This window comes from Cnephaeus nilssonii (genome assembly GCF_951640355.1).
Source record: "Cnephaeus nilssonii genome assembly, chromosome: 24".
Taxonomy (NCBI): domain Eukaryota; kingdom Metazoa; phylum Chordata; class Mammalia; order Chiroptera; family Vespertilionidae; genus Cnephaeus; species Cnephaeus nilssonii.
This window is the reverse complement of record NC_137095.1, coordinates 2,754,519-2,775,180: the sequence shown is the minus strand read 5'-3', so window position 1 is coordinate 2,775,180 and position 20,662 is coordinate 2,754,519. Positions and strand designations below refer to the sequence as shown.

Genomic DNA, 20,662 nt, shown 5'->3' with positions numbered 1-20,662 from the left:
TTTTTTTGCTCCATTTCACTTTACTTTGCACAAAATGAATACAACCAATTGACTAAGCAGCTCCAGAACTGTTAGTGTTCATTAATCAAGAAGTAAACGATGTCAGAAGGAACACTTTTCAATTCTTCCCATACACATATTGTAAAGACAACAAACTCCTAACATATGTGACACAGGCTGGTTTCATCACATAGAAAGCATATGCAAGAAGGGTGAGTATTGAATAGCCACATGGTCAGACCAGGAGCCATGCTCCAAGAGCTAGACTGCACCTAGCCTGTTATTCACGCTGCCCGCATATACATCTGCCCTGTGAAGTTCACTGTCGCTTGTCAGACTGAAATCCAAGCGGCTCCTTCCATTTTCAGGCTCATCATTTCCAAGGTGGACCATTCACACACAGAAATCCAGGCAGCTCCAATCTGCTCGCTCAGCTGTATTTTACATGACACCTCCACCAGCCAGGCTCCAGTTTAAATTCTGTACAGGAAGTTCCCATTGTCCTCAAAGAACTCTTGCCCTCTCTGCACTACCTTGCTGCTGAAGTTCTGCTCACCCAGTTCTCTTGCCTTCAATGCTTCCAGCTCCTTCGCACTTGGCAATCCATCACTGTCAGAGCCTCTGGTGCCCTCACAACCACTGGTGGAGTACTTCTGCAGCTCTCTGTGCTGACCTTGGGCTGCAGCAACAGACACAAAGCTTTCCTTCTCCAGGCTCTGGACTCCTTTATTCCTTCCCTTCTGTCTCCTCAGGGTGTTTGTACTCTGAGTATTCGGTTCTGTCGCCCTCAAAGCTGTGCTGTGACCGTGACCTTGGGATGAGGCTTCAGCTCCTGACACAGGGCGGCCTGCAGAAAGCAGCTCCCAGGCATCCCCAGGGCTGGAAGCTGGCGGAGCGAGTGGGCAAGCCCAGCTTTCTGAAGGACCTCTTGATCCTGCTTCAGTTTCTTCTCCAAAGTGGGCACAAACTTGGTGTTTAAAACCCTTCTGATCACATCGGTGCTCACATCGAAGCCTTCAGCCAATCTGGGAACTGACCAGGACTCTGGAAATTCTTCATGTAGATCCCGGATCTGCTCCCTGGCTTCATGGTCAGAGTCCTGGGCGGGGCCCCTCGGGGCTCCATTTGCCTCTGAATTTTCTGGAACAGGATGGCTTTTTCTGTCTCAGGGCGCTGGGGGAGAGAAGCAAAGGCAGAAGCCATGCGTGGGAGCAACATGGGTGGTTGAAGCGTCTCAGCTGAATCAGGGGGCGCCCAGCCCTGTCTCTTTGTTCATGAAAGATGAGACAGAGGGCTGGAGACCCGGACACAGGCTTTATTAGAGGAGAAGACCCCTGCCGGGCTGCCTCCCAAAGGAAGAGAGCACGTGTGCAGAGGTGAAGGTGCCTTTTGAGGGGAGGAAAGGGAAGGGATGGGGCTTAGGGTACTCAGCACATGCTGATTGGTGGTTTCATGTAAGGCACATGATTAGGGACTTAGGATTGGGGGGTTAGGGTATTTGGCAGGTGCTGATTGGTGGTTCAATGTACAGTCCATATAAGGTGCCTGGTTAGGTGCTCAGGAGTGTTTGGGCTGCAGGTGGAGTTTAGGACATTCTCCATCCATCAGTTGGGGAAAGGGAGGATCTATCAGTTCCCTGCCCCGGAAATCTAACACCCACAACAGCAGCCCCCGAGGAAGGTGAGCTTTCTAAACGAGCGATGAAATACGTCCCTGGTGAAGGGACCGTGGTCCCAAAGGAGCCGAACACCTGCCCCTGTGCCTCTGATGAGGGAAGAAGCAAGGCCCTGCTTCAGTCTGAGGGCCCAGGAAGGAGCTGGTACTGTTCCCGAAATCTGGAGAACCAAGCTGCAGGCGCTAACCAGTCCGCGATGGGGGACTGGTCAGGCAGCTTCGGGCGCTAACCCATGCCGCCTGCCCTGGTCCGTGATCCATGATCGGGGCTTGGAGTGTGCCGCCGCCAAGCCCGATTGGGGACTTGGTGAGGCGGCTGCGGGCGCTAACCCACGCCACCTGCCCTGGTCCATGATCCATGATCGGGGCTTGCTGTGTGCCGTCACCAAGCCCGATCCAGGGCTTGGTCAGGCGCCTGGAGGCGCTAAGGAGTCCGCGATCGTAGCCTCATCAGGCGCCGGCGTGCGCTAACCCTCGCCGCCAGCCCTGGTCCTTTATCCGTGATCGTGATCGGGGCTTGCAGTGTGCCTCGGCCAAGCACTATCAGGGACTTGGTCAGGCGGCTGCAGGCGCTAAAGAATCCGCGATCGTGTCCCCGTCAGGGGGCTAAGGGCACTAACCCACGCCACCCGCCCTGGTCCGTGATCTGTGATCGGGGCTTCCAGTGTTGCCCCGCGGCCAAGCCCGATTGGGGACATGGTCAACTGGCTGCAGGCGCTAACCAGTCCCCGATCGAGGCCTGTGGTTGGATCCCTCTATGAACTCTGATGAGGCGTATCCTCAGGACGGAGCCCTCCATGACCTCTGCCTGAAGTGGGTCCTGTAGTTGGAGCCCTCCATGACCTCTGTCTGAGGCTGGGCCTGTGGATGGAGCCCTCTATGACCTCTGACTGAGGCCGGGCAAGTGGTTGGAGTCCTCCATGACCTCTGTCTGAGGCTGGGCCTGTGGATGGAGCCCCTATAGACCTCTGACTGAGGATGTACCGGTGAATGGATCCGGCTATGACCTCTGACTAAGGCTGGGCCTATGGTTGGAGCCCTCCTTGACCTTTGACTGAAGCTTGGCCTGGGTATGGAACCCTCTATGACCTCTGTCTAAGGCTTGGCTTGTGGACATAGCCCTCTATAACCGCTGATTGAGGCTGGTCCTATGAACAAAGGCCATTATGACCCCTGCCTGATGCCTGGCCTGTGGATGGAGCCTTCTATGACCTCTGACTGAGGCCAGGACAGTGGGTGGAGCCCTCCATGACCTCTATCTAAGGATGGGCCTGTGAATGGAGCCCCTCATAACCTCTGACTGAGGCTGGCTTGTGGATGGAGCCCTCTATGCCCTCTGCCTCAGACTGGGCCTGTGGATGGAGACCTCTGTGACCACTGCCTGAGGCCTGGCCTGTGGACGGAGCCCTCTATGACCTCTGATTGAGGCTGGAACTGTGGACAGTGCCCTCTATGACCTCTGATTGAGGCTGGAACTGTGGACAAGGCACTCTATGTCCTCTGATAGAGGTTGGGCCTGTGGATAGAGCCCATTGTGGCCTCTACCGGAAGCCGGGACTGTGGTCGCAGCCCTTAATGACCTCTTACTGAGGCTGGGCCTGTGGACGGAGCCATCCATGACCTCTTACTGAGGCTAGGGCTGTGGATGGAGCCCTCTATTACCTCTGCCTGAGGCTGGGTCTGTGGATGGAGCCCTCTATGACCACTGCCTGAGGACTGGCCTTTGGATGGAGTCCTCCATGACCTCTGACTGAGGCCGGGAAAGGGGTTGAATCCCTCCATGACCTCTGACTGAGGCTGGGCCTGTGGTTGGAGCCCTCAATGACCTCTGACTGAAGCTGGGCCTGTGGATTGAACTCTCTATGACCTCTGACTAATGCTTGTCCTATGAATGGAGACTTCTATGACCTGTGACTGAGGCAGGGCCAGTTGTTGGAGACTCCCATGACCTCTGTATTACATCAGATTGAGGCTGGGCCTGTGGACGGAGGCCTCCATGACCTCTGCCTGAGGCTGGGCCTGTGGATGGAGCCCTCTATGACCTCTGACTGAGGCCTCGCCTTTGGAAGGAGCACACTAGGACCTCTGACTGAGGCTGGCAAGTGGTTGGAGCCCTTAATGAACTCTGTCTGAGGCTGGGCCTGTGGATGGAGCCCCTATTGCCCTCTGACTGAGGATGTACCAGTGGATGGATCTGTCTATGACCTCTGACTGAGGCTGGGCCTATGGTTGGAGCCCTCTATGACCTCTGACTGAAGATGGGCCTGTGCATGGACCCCTCCATGACCTCTGCCTGACGCTGGGCCTGTGCACAGAGCTCTCTATGATCTCTGACTTAGTCCGGGCCTGTGGATGGAGCCCACTATGACCTCTGAATAACGTTGAGCCAGCGGATGGAGCCCTCCATGACCTCTGACTGAGGCCTGGCCTTTGGATGGAGCCTTGTATGACCTCTCACTGAGGCCGGGAGAGTGGTTGAAGCCCTCCATGACCTCTGTTGGAGGCTGGGCCTGTGGATGGAGCCCCTATTGACCTCTGACTGTGGCTGTACCTGTGGATGGAGCCCTCTATGACCTCAGACTGAGGCTGGGCCTGTGGACGGAGCCCTCCATGTCCTCTGACTGAGGCTGGGACTGTCAATGGAGCCCTCCATGATCTCTGCCTGAGCCCGGGCCTGTGGAGGGAGCCCGCTATGGCCTCTGACTAAGGTTTGGCTTGTGGATATAGCCCTCTATACCCTCTGATTGAGGCTGGCCCTGTCAACAAAGCCCTCTATAACCTCTGATTGATGCTGGGCCTGTGGAAAAAGCCCATTATTACCTATGACTGACGCTGGTCCTGCGGATGGAGCCCTCTATGACCTCTGCCTGAGGCTGGAAATGTGGATGGAGCTCTCCATGACATCAGATTGAAGCTAGGCCTGTGGACGGAGTCCTCTATGACTTCTGCCTGAGGCTGGGGCTGTGGATGGAGCCCTCCATGTCCTCGAACTGAGGCTGGGCCTGTGGAAGGACCCCTCTAAATCCTCTGACTGATGCTGGGCCTGTGGATGGAGCCCTCTATGAGCTCTAATCTTGGCCTTTGGACATAGCCTTCTATAACATCTGATTGATGCTGGGCCTGTGGACGGAGCTCTCCATGACCTCTGCCTAAGGCTGGCCCTGTGAATGGAGCCCTTCATGTCCTGTGACTGAGGCTGGGCCTGGGGGATGGAGCCCTCTATGTGCTCTGCCTGATTCCTGGCCTGTTGATGGAGCCCTCTATGACATCTGATTGTGGCTGGGTGTTTGGAAGGAGCCCTCTATGACCTCTGCTTAAGGCTGTGATTGTGGATGGAGCCCTCCATGACCTCTTCATGAGGCCGGACCTGTGGTTGGAGCCCTCTATGACCTCTGACTGAGGCCTATCCTCTGGATGGAACCCTCCATGACCACTGCCTTAGGCCAGGCCTGTAGATGGAGCCCTCCATGACCTCTGACTGAGGCTGGGCCTGTGGTTGGAATGCTCATTGACCTCTGCCTGAGGCCAGTCCTGTGGATGGACCCCTCCATGACCTCTGACTGATGCCGGGACAGTGCATGGAGCCCTCCATGACCTCTATCTGAGGCTGGGACTGTGGACAGAGCCTTCTATGACCTCTGATTGAGGCTGGGCCTGTGGACATGGCTCTCTATGTCCTCTGATTGAGGTTGTGCCTGTGGACAGAGCCCATTATGATATCTGCCTGAAGCCGGGCCTATAGTCAGACCCTCAATGACCTCTTCCTGAGGCTGGGCCTGTGGACAAAGCCCTCTATGATCTCTGCCTGAGGATGGGACTGTGAATCGAGCCCTACATGACATCTGATTGAAGCTGGACCTTTGGACGGAGCCCTCCATGTCCTCTGACTGAGGCTGGGCCTGTTGACAGAGCCCTCCATGAATTCTGCCTGAGGCTGGAACTGTGGATGGAGCCCACCATGTCCTCTGATTGAGGCTGGGCCTGTGAATGGAGCCCTCTATGACCTTTGAATGGGGCTTGTCCTGTGGACGGAGTTCTCCATGACATCTGCCTGAGGCTGGGCCTGTGGATGGAGCCCTCCATGTCCTCTGACTGAGACTGGGCCTGTGGGTGGAGCCCTCTATGACCTCTTACTGAGGCCGGGTCTTTGAATGGAGCCCTCCATGACCTCTGACTGCACCTCGGTCTGTGGACGGAGGCCTCTATGATCTCTGACTGAGGCCGGGCCTGTAGATGGAGCCCTCTATGACCTCTTATTGAGGCCAGGCCAGTGGATGGAGCCCTCCATTACCTCTGACTGAGGCTGGGAATGTGGATGGAGCCCTGCATGACATCGGATTGAGGCTGAGCCTGTGGACGGAACCCTCTATAACTTCTGCCTGATGCTGGGCCTGTGGAAGGAGCCCTCCATGTCCTCTGACTGTGGCTGAGCCTGTGGAAGGAGCCCTCCATGTCCTCTGACTGTGGCTGAGCCTGTGGATGGAGCCCTCGATGACCTCTTACTGAGGCTGGGCATGTAGATAGAGGCCTCCATGCCCTCTGATTGAGGCTAGACCTGTGGATGGAGCCCTCCATGTCCTCTGACTGAGGTTGGGACTGTAGATGGAGCCCTCCATGATCACTGCCTGAGGCCAGGCCTGTGAATGGAGCCTGCTATGGCCTCTGAATAAGGCTTGGCTTGTGTACATAGCCCTCTATAACCCCTGATTGAGGCTGGGCCTTCGGACAAAGACCATTATGACCCCTGCCTGAGGCTTGGCCTGTGGATGGAACCCTCTCTGTCCTTTATTACCTCTGACTGAGGCTGAGCCTGTGAATATAGACCTATATGACCTTTGACAGAGGCTTGGTCTGTGGACGGAGTTCTCCATGACATCTGCCTGAGGCTGGGCCTGTGGATGGAGCCCTCCATGTCCTCTGACTGAGGCTGGGCCTGTGGATTTAGCCTTCCATGACCTCTGAATGAGGCTGAGCCTGTGGATAGAGCCCTCTATAACCTCTGACTGAGGCCGGACCAGTTGTTGGAGCCCTCCATGACCTCTGCTTGAGGCTGAGCCTTTGTATGGAGCCCTCTATGTCCTCTGACTGAGGCTGGTCCTGTGGACAGAGCTGTCCATGTTCTCTGACTGAGGCTGGCCTTGTGGATGGAGCCCTCCATGACCTCTGCCTGAGGCTGGGCCTTTGTAGGGAGCCCTCTATGTCCTCTGAATGAGGTGGGTTCTGTGGATGGACCCCTCTATGACCTCTGACTGAGGCTGGGCATGTGGACGGACCCTCCATGTCACTGACTGAGGATGGGCTTGTGGATGGAGCCCTTCATGACCTCTGCCTGAGGCCCGGCATGTGGATGGATCCCTCCATTACCAGTGACTGATGGTGGGCCTGTGGATGGAGCGCTCCATGACCTCTGACCGAGGCTGGGCCTGTGGATGGAGCCCGCCATGACCTCTGAGTGAGGCTGGGCCTGTGGACTGAGCCCTCCATGTCCTCTGCCTGAGACTGCACCTGTGGATGGAGCCTTCCATGACCTCTATCTGAGTATACACCTGTGGAGGGAGCCCTCTGTGATATCTGACTGAGGTTGAACATGTGGACGGAGCCCTCCATGTCCTCTGATTGAGGCTAGACTTGTGGATACAACCCTCCATGACCTCTGACTGGGGCTGGTCCTGTGAACATAATCGTCTATGACCGTTGATTGAGCCTGGGCCTGTGGATGGAGCCCTCAATGTCCACTAACTGAGGCTGGGCCTGTGGTTGGAGCCCTCCCTGACCTCTGAATGAGGCTGGGCCTGTGGATGTAGCCCTCAATAACATCTGCCTCAGGCCTGGCCTCTGGACGGAGCCCTCTATGACTTCTGTCTGAGATTGGGCTTGTGGATGGAGCACTCCATGTCCTCTGACTGAGACTGGGACTGTGAAGGGAGATCTCTATGAACTCTGACCGCGGATGGGCATGTGGACGGAGCCCTCCATGACCTCTCACTGAGGCTGGTTTTGTGGTTGGAGGCCTCCATTACCTCTGACTTAGGCTGGGCATGTCGATGGAGCCCTCCATGACTTCTGTGTGAGGCTGGGGCTGTTGACTGAGCCTTCCATGACCTCTGCCTGAGGCCGGTCCTGTGGAGGGAGCCCTCCATGTCTTCTACCTGAGAATAGGCCTGCAGATGGAGGCCTCTATTACATCTGACTGAGCCTGAGCCTGTGAATGGAGCCCTCTATGACCTTTGATACAGGCTTGGTCTGTGGACGGAGTTCTCCATGACATCTGCCTGAGGCTGGGCCTGTGGTTGGAGCCCTCTATTACATCTGACTGAGCCTGAGCCTGTGAATGGAGCCCTCTATGACCTTTGATACAGGCTTGGTCTGTGGACGGAGTTCTCCATGACATCTGCCTGAGGCTGGGCCTGTGGTTGGAGCCCTCCATGTCCTCTGACTGAGGCTGGGCCTGTGGATATAGCCCTCCATGACCTCTGAATGAGGCTGGGCCTGTGGATGGAGCCCTCTATGACCTCTGCCTGAGGCCTGGCCTGTGGATGTAGCCCTCCATGACCTCTGAATGAGGCTGGGCCTGTGGATGGAGCCTCTATGATCTCTGACTGAGGCTGGTCCTTTGGATGAAGCCCTCCACTACCTCTGCCTGAAGCCGGGCCTGTGCTTAGAGTGCTCTATGACCTCTGCCTGGGCCCGGCCTGTTGATGGAGTCATCTATGACCTCTGACTGAGAATAGGCTTGCAGATGGAGGCCTCTATTACCTCTGACTGAGGCTGAGGCTGAGCCTGTGAATGGAGCACTCTATGACCTTTTATTGATGCTTGGTCTGTGAACGGAGTTCTCCATGACATCTGCCTGAGGCTGGGCCTATAGATAGAGCCCTCCATGTCCAATTACTGAGGCTTGGCCTGTGGTTAGAGCCCTCCATGACCCCTGACTGAGGTTGGGCCTGTAGATGGAGCACTACATGTCCTCTTACTGAGACTGGGCCTGTGGAGGGAGCCCTCTATGAATTCTGACCGCGGATGGGCATGTGGACGGAGCCCTCCATGTCCTCTCAGAGGCTGGTTTTGTGGTTGGAGCTCTCCATTACCTTTGATTGAGGGTGGGACTGTGGATGGAGGCCTCTATGACCTCTGACTGAGGCTGGGCATGTGGATGGAGCCCTCCATGACCTCTGTGTGAGCCTGGACCTGTTGACTGAGCCTTCCATGACCTCTGCCTGAGGACGGTCCTGTGGATGGAGCCCTCGATGTCCTCTGTCTGAGAATAGGCCTGCAGATGGAGGCCTCTATTACCTCTGACTGAGGCTGAGCCTGTGAATGGAGCCCTCTATGACCTTTGAATGAGGCTTGTCCTGTGGATGGAGTTCTCCATGACATCTGCCTGAGGCTGGGTCTGTGAATGGAGCCCTCCATATCCTCTAACTGAGGCTGGGCCTGTAGATGAAGCACTCCATGACCTCTGACTGAGGCCCGGCCAGTGGTTGGAACCCGCTCTGACCTCTGTCTGAGTCTGGGCCTGTGGATGGAGCACTCCATGACCTCTGCCGTTGTCTGGGCCTGTAGATGAAGCACTCCATGACCTCTGACTGAGGCTGAGCCGGTGGTTGGAACGCTCTATGACCTCTGCCTGAGGCTGGGACAGGGGACAGAGCCATCTATGACCTCTGTCTGTGACCGGGCCTGTAGATGGAGCCCTCCATGACCTCTGCCTGAGGATGGGCCTTTGTATGGAGCCCTCTATGTCCTCTGACTGAGGCTGGACCTGTGGATGGACCCCTCTATGACCTCTTACTGAGGCTGGGCATGTGGATGGAGCCCTCCGTGACCTCTGCCTGAGGCTGGTCCTATGGACAGAGCCCTCCATGACCTCTGCCTGAGGCTGGTCCTGTGGATGGATCCCTCCATTACCAGTGACTGATGGTGGGCCTGTGGATGGAGGCCTCTTTGACCTCTGACTGAGGCTGTGCATGTGGTTGGAGCCCGCCATGACCTCTGACTGAGGCTGGGCCTGTGGACTGAGCCATCCATGACCTCTTCCCGAGGCCAGGCCTGTGCATGGAACCGTCCATGACCGCTTCCTGAGTATAGGACTGCGGATGGAGCACTCTATGACCTGTGACTGAGGCTGGGTCTCTTGATGGAGCCCTCTATCACCTCAAACTGAGGCTGGGCCTGGGGATGGAGCTCTCCATGACCTTGGCCTGAGGCTCAGCCTGTAAATGGAGCCCTCCATGTCCTCTGACTGAGGCTGGGCCTGTGGATGGAGCCCTCCATGACCTCTTACTGATAGTGGGGCTGTGATTGGAGCCCTCTATGACCTCTGCCTGAGGTTGGGCCTGTGGATGTAGCCCTCTATAACCTCTGACTGAGGCTGGTCCTGTTGTTGGAGCCTTCCACGACCTCTGGCTCAAGCTGGGCCTGTGGACAGAGCTTTCTATGACCTCGGACTGAGGCTTGGCATGTGGATGGAACCCTCTATGACCTCTGCCTGAGGCCGATTTTTTGGATTGAGCCAAAAAATGACCTTTAACTGAGGCTGGGCCTTTGGATTGAGCCCACTATGACCTCTGCCTGAGGCCGTGCCTGTGGATGGAGCTCTCTATGACCTCTGACTGAGGCCAGGCCTGTGAATGGAGCCCTCCATGACCTCTGATTGAAGCTCGGTCTGTGGACGGAGGCCTCTATGATCTCTGACTGAGGCGGGCCTGTGGATTGGGCCCTCTATGACCTCTGATTGAAGGCAGGCCTGTGGATGGAGCTCTCCATTACCTGTGACTGAAACTGGGCTTGTTGACTGAGCGTTACAGGACCTCTGCCTGAGGATAGGCCTGGAGATGGAGGCTTCTATGACCTCTGAGTGAGGCTGAGCCTGTGAATGGAACCCGCTATGACCTTTCACTGAGGCTTGGCCTGTGGACAGAACTCTCCAAGACATCTGCCTGAGGCTGGGCCTGTGGATATAGCCCTCTATGACCTCTGACTTAGGCTGGGCCTGTGGAGGAGCTCTCCATGACCTCTGCCTGAGGCTGGGCCTGTGGATGGAGCCCTCCATGTTCTCTGACTGAGGATAGGCCAGCGGATGGAGCCCTCCATGACCTCTGACTGAGTCTGGTCCTGTGGATGTAATCTTCTATGACCGCTGACTGAGGCTGGGCCTGTGGACTGAGCCCTCCATGACCTCTGATTGAGGCCAGGCCTGTGGATGGAGCCCTCCATTACCTCTGACTGAGGCTGGTCCATGTAATCCTCTATGACCTCTGACTGAGGCTGGTCCTGTGGTTGGAGCCCTCCATGACCTGTGGCTAAAGCTTGGCCTGTCAACGGAGCCTTCTATGACCTCTGACTGAGGCTTGGCATGTGGATGGAAACCTCTATGACCTCTGCCTGAAGCCGGCTTTAGGGATGACGCCCTCCATGACCTCTGCCTGAGGCCGCGCCTGTGGATGGAGCCCTCCATAACCTCTGCCTGAAGATAGTTCTGCAGATAGAGCCCTCTATGATCTCTGACTGAGTCTGGGCCTGTGGATGGAGCCCTCCATATACTCTGATTGAGGCTGGGCCTGCGGATGGAGCCCTACATGATCTCTGACTGAGGCTGGTCCTGTGGATATTATTGTCTATGACCGCTTACTGAGGTTGGGCCTGTGGATGGAGCCCTCTATGACCTCTGACTGAGGCCGGACCAGTTGTTAGAGCCCTCCATGACCCCTGTCTGAGGCTGGGCCTGTGGATGGAGCCCCTATTGACCTCTGATTTAGGCTTGTATCTGTGGATGAAATCCTCTGTGACCTCTGACTGAGGCTGGTCCTGTGGTTGGAGCCTTCCATGACCTCTGACTGAGGCTGGTCCTCTGGATGAAGCACTCCATTACCTCTGCCTGAAGCCGGGCCTGTGCTTGGAGTGCTCTATGACCTCTGACTGAGGCTGGGCCTGTGGATGGAGCCCTCCATGACCTCTACCTGAGTATACGCCTGCGGTGGGAGCCATCTATGACCTCTGACTGAGAATAGGCCTGCAGATGGAGGCCTCTATTACCTCTGACTGAGGCTGAGCCTGTGAATGGAGCACTCTATGACCTTTCATTGAGACTTGGTCTGTGAACGGAGTTCTCCATGACATTTGCCTGAGGCTGGGCCTGTAGATAGAGCCCTCCATGTCCTCTGACTGAGGCTGGGCCTGTGGATGTAGCCCTCCATGACGTCTGAATGGGCTGGGCCTGTGGATAGAGCCCTCTATGACCTGCATGAGGCCTGGCCTGTGGATGGAACCCTCTATGACCTCTGACTGAGGCCGGACCAGTTGTTGGAGCCCTCCATGACCTCCGACTGAGGCAGGGCCTCTGGATGAAGCCCTGCATGACCTCTGCCTGTAGCCGGGCCTGAGCTTGGAGTGCTCTATGACCTCTTCCTGAGGCCGGGCCTGTTGATGGAGCCCTTTATGATCTCTGACTGATGCTTGCCTGTTTTCAGGGCCCTCCATGACCTCTGACTGAGGCTGGGCCTGTGGATGGAGCCCTCCATGACCTCTACCTGAGTATACGCCTGCGGAGGGAGCCCTCTATGATCTCTGACTAAGGATGGACTGTGGATGGAACCTCTATGACCTCTGACTGAGGCTGGGCCTGTGGACGGAGCCCTCCACGGCTTCTGACTGAGGCTGGGCTTGTGGATACAGCCCTCTGACCTCTGTCTGAGGCCGGGCCTGTAGATGGAACCCTCCATGACCTGTGACTGAGGCTGGGCCTTAGAATAGAGCCCTCTATGACCTCTGACTGAGGTTGGACCTGTGGATGGAGGCCTCCATGACCTCTGCCTGAGGCTGGGCCTTTTTATGGAGCCCTCTATGTCCTCTGACGGAGGCTGGTCCTGTGCATGGACCCCTCTATGACCTCTGACTTGAGGCTGGGCATGTGGACGGACCCTCCATGTCTCTGACTGAGGTTGGGCTTGTGGATGGAGCCCTTCATGACCTCTGCCTGAGGCCGCACATGTAGATGGATCCCTTCATTTCCAGTGACTGATGGTTTGTTGCCTGTGGATGGAGCGCTCCATGACCTCTGACTGAGGCTGTGCATGTGGTTGGAGCCCGCCATGACCTCTGAGTGAGGCTGGGCCTGTGGACTGAGCCCTCCATGTCGTCTGCCTGAGACTGCGCCTGTGGATGGAGCCTTCCATGACCTCTATCTGAGTATACACCTGCGGAGGGAGCCCTGTATGATCTCTGACTGAGGCTGGACCTGTGGATGGAGCCTCTATGACCTCTGACTGAGGTTGCGCCTGTGGACGGAGCCCTCCATGACCTCTGATTGAGGCTGCGCATGTGGATGGAGCCCTCCATGACCTCTGACTGAAGCTGGTCCTGTTGACTGAGCATTACTTGACCTCTGCCTGAGTATAGGCCTGCAGATGGAGGCCTCTATGACCTTTGAATGAAGCTGAGCCTGTGAATGGAGCCTTCTATGACCTTTGACTGAGGCTTGGCCTGTACACAGAGATCTCCATGACATCTGCATGAGGCTGGGCCTGTGGATGTAGCCCTGTATGACCTCTGACTGAGGCTTGGCATGTAGATGGAACCCTTTATGACCTGTGCCTGAGACCGGCTTTTTGGATGGAGCCCTCCATGACCTCTGACTGACGCAGGGCCTCTGAATGAAGCCCTGCATGTCCTCTGCCTGAAGCCGGGCCTGTGCTTGGAGTGCTCTATGACCTCTGCCTGAGGCCGGGCCTGTTGATGTAGCCCTTTATGATATCTGACCGAGGCTGGCCTGTGGTCGGGGCCCTCCATGACCTCTGACTGAGGCTGGGCCTGTGGATGGATCCCTCTATGACCTCTACCTGAGTATACGCCTGCAGAGGGAGCCCTCTATGATCTCTAACTGAGGATGGACTGTGGATGGAGCCTCTATGACCCCTGACTGAGGCTGGACCTGTGGACGGAGCCCTCCATGGCCTCTGACTGAGGCTGGGCTTGTGGATACAGCCCTCTATGACCTCTGTCTGAGGCCGGGCCTGTAGATGGAGCCCTCCATGACCTCTTACTGAGGCTGGGCCTTTGTATGGAGCCCTCTCTGACCTCTGACTGAGGTTGGACCTATGGATGGAGCCCTCCATGACCTCTGCCTGAGGCTGGTCATTTGTAAGGAGCCCTCTATGTCCTATGACTGAGGCTGATGCTGTGGATGGACCCCTCTATGACCTCTGACTGAGGCTGGGCATGTGGATGGAGCGCTCCATGACCCCTGACTTAGGCTAGTCATGTGGTTGGAGCCCGCCATGATCTCTGAGTGAGGCTGGGCCTGTGGACTGAGCCCTACATGTCGTCTGCCTGAGACTGCGCCTGTGGCTGGAGCCCTCCATGACCTCTGTCTGAGGCTGGGCCTGTGTATGGAGCCCTCCATGTCCTCTGACTGAGGCTGGGCTTGTGGATAAAGCCGTCCAGGACTCTAACTTAGGTTGCGCCTGTGGATGCAGCCCTCTAGGACCTCTGACTGAGGCTGGGCCTGTGGATGGAGCCCTCTAGGACCTCTGACTGAGGCAGGGACTGTGGATGGAACCCTCTATGACCTGTGATTGAGGTCGGTCCAGTGGTTGAGCCCTCCATGACCTCTATCGGAGGCTGAGCCTGTGGATAGAGCCCCTATTGACCCCTGACTGAGGCTGTTCCTGTGTATGGAGCCCTCTATGACCTCTGACTGAGCCTGGGCCTGTGGACAGAGCCCTCCATTACCTCTGTCTGAGGCTGGGCCTGTGGACGGAGCCCTCCATGACTTCTACCTGAGGCCTGGCCTATGGTTGGAGCCCTCTATGACCTCTGACTGAGCCTGGGCCTGTGGACGGAGCCCTTCATGACCTCTGTCTGAGGCTGGGCCTGTGGACGGAGCCCTTATGACTTCTGCCTGAGACTGAGACTGTGGATGGAGCCCTCCATGTTCTCTGACTGAGACTGAGACTGTGGATGGAGCCCTCCATGTCCTCTGAATGAGGCTGGGCCTGTGGTTGGAGCCCTCCATGACTTCTGAGGCTGGGGCTGTGATGGAGCCCTCTATGACCTCTGACTGTGGCCGGGCAAGTGGTTGGAGCACTCCATGACCTCTGTCTGAGGCTGGGCTTGTGGACGGAGCTTCTATTGCACTCTGACTGAGGATGTATCGGTGAATGGATCCGTCTATGACCTCTGACTGAGGCTGGGCCTGTGGTTGGAGCCCTCCATGACTGCTGACTGAAGGTGGGCCTGTGGATGGAACCCTCTATAACCTCTGAATAAGGCTTGACTTGTGGACATAGCCCTCTATCACCTCTGATTGAGGCTGGTCCTGTGGACATAGCCCTCTGTAACCTCTGATTGAAGCTGGTCCTGTGGAGAAAGGCCATTATGACCCGTGCCTGAGGCTTAGTCTGTGGATGGAGCCCTCTATGACCTCTGCCTGATGCCTGGCCTGTGGATGGAGCCCTCCATGACCTCTGACTGAGGCTGGGATAGTGGCTGGAGCCCTCCATGTCCTCTCTCTGAGGCTGGGCCTGTGGATGGAGCACCTCATGACCTCTGACTGAGGCTGTACTTGTGGATGGAGCCCTTTATGAACTCTGACTGAGTCTATACCTGTGGATGTAGGACACTATGACCTCTGACTGGGGCTGGCCTGTTGTTGGGGCCAGGCATGACCTCAGACTGTGGCTTGGACTGTGTACTGAGCCCTCCATGACCTCTGCCTGAGGTTGGTCCTGTGGATAAAGCCCATCATAACCTCTGCCTGAGTATAGGCCTGTGAATGCAGCCCTCTATGACCTATGATAGAGGCTGGGTCAGAGGACGGAGCTCTCCATTACCTCTGTCTGAGGCTGGGCTTGTGGATGGAGCCCGCCATGACCTTTTACTTAGGCTGGGCCTGTAGATGCATCCGACTATGACCTCTGCCTGAGTCTGGGCCTCTGGATGGAGCCCTCTAGGACCTCTGACTGAGGCTGGGCCATTGTTTGGAGCCCTCCATGACCTGTATCTGAGGCTGAGCCTATGGATGGAGCCCCTATTGACCTCTGACTGAGGATGTACTGGTGGATGGATCCGTCTATGACCTCTGACTGAGGCTGGGCCTGTGGTTGGAGCCTTCCATGACCTCTAACTGAAGCTGGGCTTGTGGACGGAGTCCTTCATGATCTGTGCCTCAGGCCGGGCCTGTGGATGGATCCCTCCATTACCACTGACTGAGGGTGGGCCTGTGTATGGAGCCCTCTATAACCTCTGATTGAGGTTGGTGCTGTGGACATAGCCCTCTATAATCTCTGATTGAGGCTGATCCTGAGGAGAAAGTCCATTATGACCTGTGCCTTAGGCTTGGCCTGTGGATGGAGTCCTCTATGACCTCTGCCTGATGCCTGGCCTGTGGATGGAGCCCTCCATTACCTCTGTCTGTGTTTGGGCCTGTGAATGGAGACCCTATTGACTTCTGACTGAGTCTGTTCCTGTGGATGAGGCTCTCCATGACCTCTACCTGAGGCCTGGCCTGTGGTTGGAGCCCTCTATGACCTCTGACTATGGCTGGGGCTGTGGACAGAGCCGTCTATGACCGCTGCCTGAGGCTGGGAATATGGATGGAGCCCTCCATGACATCGGATTCAGGGTGGGCCTGCGGACGGAGCCTTCTATGACTTTTGCCTGAGACTGGGACTCTGGACGGAGCCCTGCATGTCCTCTGACTGAGGCTGGGCCTGTGGATGAAGCCCTCCATGACCTCTTACTAAGGCTGTGGCTGTGTATAGAGCCCTCTGTGACCTCTGCCTGAGGCTGGGCCTGTGGATGGAGCCCTCTATGACCTATGAATGAGGCCTTGCCTTTGGATGGAGCCTTCTATGACCTCTTACTGAGGCCGGGCCTGTGGATGGATCCTTCCATTACCACTGACTGAGGGTGGACCTGAGTATGGAGCCCTCCATGTCCTCTGACTGAGGCTGGGCTCGGAAATGGAGCCCTCCATGACCTTTTACATAGGCTGGGCCTGTGGATACAGCCCTCCATTACCACTGTCTGTGGTTGGGCCTGTGAATGGAGACCCTATTGACCTCTGACTGAGGCTGTTCCTATGTATGGAGCCCTCTATGACCTCTAGCTGAGGCTGGGCCTGTGGACGGAGCCCTCCATGACCTTTGCCTGAGGCTGGGCCTGTGAACGGAACCCTCCATGACTTCTACCTGAGGCCTGGCTTGTGGTTGGAGCCCTCTATGACATCTGACTGAGGCTGGTCCTGTGGACAGAGCCCTCTATGACCTTTGCCTGAGGCTAGAAATGTGGATATAGCCCTCCATGACATCGAATTGAAGCTGGACCTATGGACGGAGCCCTATATGACTTCTGCCTGAGACTGAGACTGAGACTGTGGATGGAGCCCTCCATGACCTCTTACTGAGGCTGGGGCTGTGCTTTGAGCCCTAAATGACATCTGCCTGAGATTGGGCCTGTGGATGGAGCCCTCTATGACCTGTGACTGAGGCCTGGCCAGTGGTTGGAGCCCTCCACGACCTCTATCTGAGGCTTAGCCTGTGGATGGAGCCCCTATTTACATCTGATTGAGGCTCTTCCTGTGTATGGAGCCCTCTATGACCTCTGACTGAGCCTGGGCCTGTGGACGGAGCTCTCCATGTCCTCTACCTGAGGCCTGGCCTGTGGTTGGATCCCTCTATGACCTCAGACTATGGCTGGGGTTGTGGACAGAGCCCTCTATGACGGCTGCTTGAGGCTGGGAACATGGATGGAGCCCTCCATGACATCGGATTCAGGCTGGGCCTGCGGACGGAGCCCTCTATGACTTTTGCCTAAGACTGGGACTGTGGATGGAGCACTCCATGTCCTCTGACTGAGACTGGGCCTGTGGATGGAGCCCCTCATGACCTCTGACTGAGGCTGTACTTGTGGATGAAGCCCTCTGTGAACTCACACTGAGTCTGTACCTGTGGATGGAGCCCTCTATGACCTCTGACTGAGGCTGGCCTGTGGTTGGGGTCCTCCATGTCCTCTGACTGAGGCTGGGCTTGTGGATGGAGCCCTTCATGACCTCTTACTTAGGCTGGCCCTGTGAATGCAGCCCTCTATGACCTCTGCCTGAGGCTGGGCCTGTGGTTGGAGTACTCTAGGACCTGTGACTGTGGCCGGGCCAGTGGTTGGAGCACTCCACGACCTCTATATGAGGCTTAGCCTGTGGATGGAGCCCCTATTGACCTCTGACTTAGGCTCTTCCTATGTATGGAGCCCTCTATGACCTCTGACTGAGCCTGGGCCTGTGGACGGAGCTCTCCATGACCTCTACCTGAGGCCTGGCCTGTGGTTGGAGCGCTCTATGACCTCTGACTATGGCTAGGGCTGTGGGCAGAGCCCTCTATGACCTCTGCCTGAGGCTGGAAATGTGGATGGAGCCCTCCATGACATCTGATTGAAGCTGGACCTGTGGACGGAGCCCTCCATGACCTCTTACTGAGGCTGGGACTGTGGTTTGAGCCCTAAATGACCTCTGCCTGAGGCTGGGCCTTTGGATGCAGCCCTCTGTGTCCTCTGCCTGAGGCTGGGCCTGTGGATGGAGCACTCTAGGATCTCTGACTGAGGCCCGCCCTGTGGATGGAGCCCTCTATGACCTGTAACTGAAGCCGGGCCAGTGGTTGGAGCCCTCCACGACCTCTATCTGAGGCTGGAAATGTGGATGGAGCCCTCCATGACATTGGATTGAATCTGTACCTGCGGACGGAGCCTTATATGACTTCTGTCTGAGGCTGTGACTGTGGATGGAGCCCTCCATGACCTCTGACTGAGGCAGGGCCTGTGGATGAAACCCTCTATGATCTCTGACTAAGGCTTGGCTTGTGGACATAGCCCTCTATAACCTCTGATTGAGTCTGGTCCTGTGGACATAGCCCTCTATAACCGCTGATTAAGGCTGGTCCTGTGGACAAAGGCCATTATGACCACTCCCTGAGGCTTGGCCTGTGGATGGAGTCCTCTATGACCTCTGACTGGGGCAAGGACTGTGGATGGAGACCTCCATGACCTCTATCTGAAGCTGGGCCTATGAATGGAGCCCCTTATGACCTCTGCCTGAGGCCTGGCCTGTGGACAGAGCCCTCTATGACCTGTGACTAAGGCTTGGCCTGTGGATGGAGCCCTCCATGACATCTGATTGAGGCTGCGAATATGGACAGAGCCCTCTATGACCTCTGATTTAGGCTGGGCCTGTGGACAGAGCCCATTATGACCTCTGCCTGAAACCGGGCCTGTGGTCGGAGCCCTCCATAACCTCTACCTGAGGCCTGGCCTGCGGAATGAGCCCTTTATGACCTCAGATTGAGGCTGGACCTATTGATGGAGCCTTCTATGACCTATGACAGAGGCTGGGCCGGAGGAAGGAGCTCTCCATGACCTCTTTCTGAGGCTGGGCCTGTGTATGGAGCCCTCTAGGACCTCTGACTGAGGCCCGGCCTGTGGATGGAGCCCTCCACGACCTCTATCTGAGGTTGAGCCTGTGGATGGAGCCCCTATTGACCTCTGACTGAGGCTCTTACTGTGTATGGAGCCCTCTATGACCCCTGACTGAGCCTGGGCCTGTGGACGGAGCTCTCCATGACCTCTCTCTGAGGATGGGCCTATGGACAGAGCCCTCCATGACCGCTATCTGAAGATGGGCCTGTGGTTGGAGCCCTCTATGACCTCTGACTATGGCTGGGGCTGTGGACAGAGCCCTCTATGACCACTGCCTGAGGATGGGACTGTGAATTGAGCCCTCCAGGACATCTGATTGAAGCTGGGCCTTTGGACGGAGCCCTCACTGATCGCTGACTGAAGCTGGGTATGTGGAGGGAGCGCTCAATGACCTCTGACTGAGGCTGGTCCTGTGGATGGGGCCCTCCATGACCGCTGACTGAAGCTGGGCCCTTGGATGGAGCTCTTTATGTCCTCTGACTGAGGCTGGTCCTGTGGTTGGAACCCTCCATGACTTCTGACTGAATCTGGGCCAAGGACGGAGCCATCTATGATGTCTGACTGAGGCTGGGCTCTTGGATGGAGCCCTCTATGATCACTGACTGAAGCTGGGCCAATGGATGGAGCCCTCCATGTCCTCTAACTGTGGCTGGGCCTGTGGATGGAGCCCTCTATGACCTCTGACTGAGGCAGGGCCTGTGGATGAAACCCTCCATGACCTCGACTGCAGCTGGGCCTGTGGACGGAGCATTCTATGACCTCTGACTGGGGCTGGGCTGGTCAATGGAGCCCTCTTTGACCTTGATTGAGGCTGGGCCTGTTGACGGAGCCATCCATGGCCACAGCCTGAAGCTGGGCTTGTGCACGGAGCCCTTCATGATCTGTGCCTCAGACCGGGCCTGTGGATGGATCCCACCATTACCACTGACTGAGGGTGGTCCTGTGTATGGAGCTCTCTATAACCTCTGATTGAGGTTGGTCTTGTGGACATAGCCCTCTATATCCTCTGATTGAAGCTGGTCCTGAGGAGAAAGGCCATTATGACCTATGCCTGAGGCTTGGCCTGTGGATGGAGCCCTCTATGACCACTGACTGAGGCCAGGACAGTGGGTGGAACCCTCCATGACCTCTATCTGAGGCTGGGCCTGTGGATGGGGCCCCTCATGACCTCTGACTGAGGCTGTACTTGTGGATGGAGCCCTCTATGAACCCTGACGGAGTCTGTACCTGTGGATGGAGCCCTCTATGACCTCTGACTGAGGCTGGCCTGTGGTTGGGGTCCTCCATGACCTCTGACTGAGGCTAGGACTATGTACTGAGTCCTCCATGACCTCTCCCTGAGGCTGGGCCTGTGGATGGAGCCCTCCATAACCTCTGCCTGAGTATAGTCCTGCAGATGGAGCCCTCTGTGAATTCAGACTGAGGCTGGACCTATTGATGGAGCCCTCTATGACCTATGACGGAGGCTGGGCCGGAGGACAGAGCTCTCCATGATCTCTGTCTGAGGTGGGCCTGTGTATGGAGACCT

General features: G+C 56.7%; 1 pseudogene across 1 annotated transcript in view; it reads right to left on the bottom strand.

Annotated features, from left to right (window-relative positions):
• Positions 1-473: 473 nt before the first annotated feature.
• The window catches only part of LOC307095008 (neugrin-like), a 40,323-nt pseudogene continuing 20,134 nt past the window's right edge, over positions 474-20,662 (bottom strand). Inside the window, exon 3 of the transcript in view lies at positions 474-1,173. The product of the transcript in view is annotated as a neugrin-like (transcript). The remainder of the gene's footprint in view (positions 1,174-20,662) is intronic.